Source organism: Tamandua tetradactyla, chromosome 15 (assembly GCF_023851605.1).
Source record: "Tamandua tetradactyla isolate mTamTet1 chromosome 15, mTamTet1.pri, whole genome shotgun sequence".
Classification (NCBI taxonomy): domain Eukaryota; kingdom Metazoa; phylum Chordata; class Mammalia; order Pilosa; family Myrmecophagidae; genus Tamandua; species Tamandua tetradactyla.
Window position 1 is genome coordinate 50,366,464 of NC_135341.1, and position 3,277 is coordinate 50,369,740.

General features: G+C 43.7%; 1 pseudogene; it reads right to left on the reverse strand.

Annotated features, from left to right (window-relative positions):
* Window positions 1-364: 364 nt before the first annotated feature.
* LOC143657977 (small ribosomal subunit protein uS2-like) lies at window positions 365-1,918 on the reverse strand (annotated as a pseudogene).
* Between the last annotated feature and the right edge of the window lie 1,359 nt (window positions 1,919-3,277).

A 3,277-nucleotide genomic window follows, 5' to 3' on the forward strand; every position in this document is an offset into this window, starting at 1 on the left:
CACCAAACACTCCAGTGGGTTCTCATTAAAAGAGAATACAGCACAAATTCCTTACCATGGTCTATATCGCACCTGATCTGTCCTTGGACAATCTTCTTCTGCATTTCCAGCACATAAAATAGTGCCTGGCACATATTAGATGCTCAATAAATGTTTTAGATAAATGAATGGCTGGATGGATGTGTGAGTAAATGAATGAGTCAGAACAAGGAGAACTAGAGAGTGGGAAACATCCATGTCCATGACAAAGACATTCTTGTCAATAGACAAGAACAGTTGGTCTTTTTTTTTTTTAAAACAGAAACTTGTTTATTTCCAGCAACTTTATTTTCCACTTTCATTTAAGAGCCTGTGGAAGAACAGCTTATGTCCGCTCAGTGGTTGTTCCTACCCATTCGGTGGCCTGAGCAGTGGGCGCTGCAGACTTGTCTTCAGTTGCAGGTTGAGCACTCCAGTCTTCAGTAGGAAAGTGGTGAATAGGCACAGAGCAGACCTGCATGCCTTCAGTATAGCCTGCAACTTCAGGTTGAATAGCAGTAAATTCAGGAGCTGAAGCAATCTGTTCACCCTGAAATTCCTCCTTGGTCACAGGCTATTCAGCAGCAGCCTGCTCTTCCTTTTCAATCTCTTCAGGATCTCTTCAGAAGTAGAGATCAGGATGATTTCCCATGGGCACTGACAGGAGACGGTGCCACGCATGCTCAGAACTTCCCAGGCCAGCATCCACCACAACAGACCCAGTGAGTAAGCTCCCTTGTTGCATGGGATGTCAATGTCCACATAGCACAGAGGAGAATCTGTGTTACACAGAGCACTGGTGGGCAAGTTAACATAGGATGCCTCTGTGAGAGGCTGGTGGGCAGCCCTAAGATTTGTCACCAACAGAAGAAGTGGCTTCTGGAAGACTGCCTGAATCTGGTTGGTAAAGGCTCCAGAAATGAAGCACCCAGCAACAGGAGCAGCCCAAGCAACAGGAGTGGCTCCAGTGGTAGCAGCAAATGTTAGCACTGCCTGCTGGTCAGTATTCCTGGAGGATATGACACTGACATCAGCAGGATTTTCAGTGGCAACAATGGCATGAACTACCAGCAGAAGCCTCTTCAAGGTCCTCTTCAGATTTATGATGTAGATGCCACCACTTTTCCTTTTGTAGATGTACTATTCTATTTGGAAGTCAAGGTTGATGCCACCTGTGCTGGTTTGAAATGATGTATGTACCCTAGAAAAGCCATGTTTTAATCCTAATCCCATTTTGTAAAGGCAGCCATTTCTTCTAATCCCTATTCAATACTGTATGTTTGAAACTGTAATTAGATCATCTCCCTGGAGATGTGATTTAATCAAGAGTGGTTGTTAAGCTGGATTAGGTGACGACATGTCTCTACCCACCGGAAGCCAGGAGAGAAACCTAGCAGATGATGCCATGTTAGCCATGTGCCCTTTCAGCTGAGAGAGAAGCCCTGACTATGTTTGCTGTGTGCCTTTTCACTTGAGAGAGAAACCTTGAACTTCATCGGCCTTCTTGAACCAAGGTATCTTTCTCTGGATACCTTTGATTGGACATTTCTATAGACTTGTTTTAATTGGGACATTGTCTTGGTCTTAGGACTGTAAACTAGCAACTTATTAAATTCCCCTTTTAAAAAGCCGTTCTGTCCTGGTATATTGCATTCCAGCAGCTAGCAAACTAGAACACCACGTAAGTGGGTTCCTGCTGCAAGGAATTTCATCTGTAGGACATCAAGGGCTCCAGACATTTTGAATTTCCCTTTAAGTTATGACAAGAACTGGGGACAATGCCGTATGGACCTCTCTCATGGAAAGGAGAACAGCTGGTCTTCCGCTAAGATCCCCTCCAGTGTTTGGACAGGCATTGCCAAACTTTGTCTCCATGCCTCTCCCTTTTTCTCAGCTTCCATGTCTGACCCACTGTCTTTCCAAGGGCACAGTCTTTATTTAAATGTTATTTCTTTTAGTCGGTTACAGTCAAGTCTGGCCGTCATTTGGTCTTTTTAAAGTGACTGCACATTTCTATTCCAATCTACTGATCTTGAAGTTTAATAATCCAGTGTCAATATTATTTACCTTCTGTCAGTACCTGATGAGAAGGAACTTAATAGACACTGCACATTAGATTAAAGTAGATCTTTGTTCAGGAAGCATCCTTTGATTGGTCACTCTCAACTTTGAAAATGAAAGAGAAAGAGGTATGTGTTAGTTAGATTCAGTTGTCAACTTGGCCAGGTGAGCATACCTAGCCTTGTTGCTGCGGACATAAGCCAATGAATGGTACGTGAACCTCATCTGTTGCTAATTACATCTGCAGTCGGCTAGGAGGCGTGTCTGCTGCAATGAGTGACGTTTGACTTAATTGGCTGGTGCTTAAATGAGAGAACGCAATGTAGCACAGCTAAGCAGCTCAGCATTCCTCATCTCAGCACTAGCAGCTCAGCCCAGGCCTTTGGAGATGCAGAAAGAAGTCACCCCAGGGAAAGTTGTTGGAACCCAGGGGCCTGGAGAGAAGACCACCAGAGACCATCTTGTGCCTTCCACGTAAGAAAGAACCTCAGTGGAAAGTTAGCTGCCTTTCCTCTGAAGAACCAACAAAATAAATCCCCTTTTATTAAAAGCCAATCCATCTCTGGTGTGTTGCATTCCGGCAGCTAGCAAATCAGAACAAGGTATTTATAGCCTCACAAAGAGGTGTCCCTTCCAACACCTCTCAGGTAGCTGGGGAGGAGGTGATTAAATTTTTATGACTGCAAAAGATTCTCCAGAGAAAAGGGTGGAAATTCAGCCCTTTCACTTTCGGCATTCAAAACATGAAGACTTTTGAAATGGATCAGTGTAGTTCCGAACGAGGTTTCCACATTTTCAAGGATCTCAAAGAAGAGCTCAATATGAGAGGAGAACAACTATAGCCTGTTAATCCTGGCCCAGCAAAGGGGTTGATGGTAGAGAAAATGGTTCTGTCACAGCAGTGTTGACCACATGTCTTGGGTGAAGTTGACTGGAAAAATTAACCAGCTCTGAGCATTTTTTTTTTTTTTTGCTCAAAAGTTGCTTTGCCAACAACTTTATATCTCGTGACAGAATTTTGCCGGGAGTTGATATCACACTTAACAAATCTACACTTTGCAGAAGTTATTTTCTTACGTTTTTGAAATCTGAGATAACATGGCCAATTTCACACCTTTAGTCATCAGTCCTATTCTCCACAATTCCTTAGAGGTTAGGGGTTGTGATTCAGCTTTCTCTCCTGCATGTCCTCCTCCCT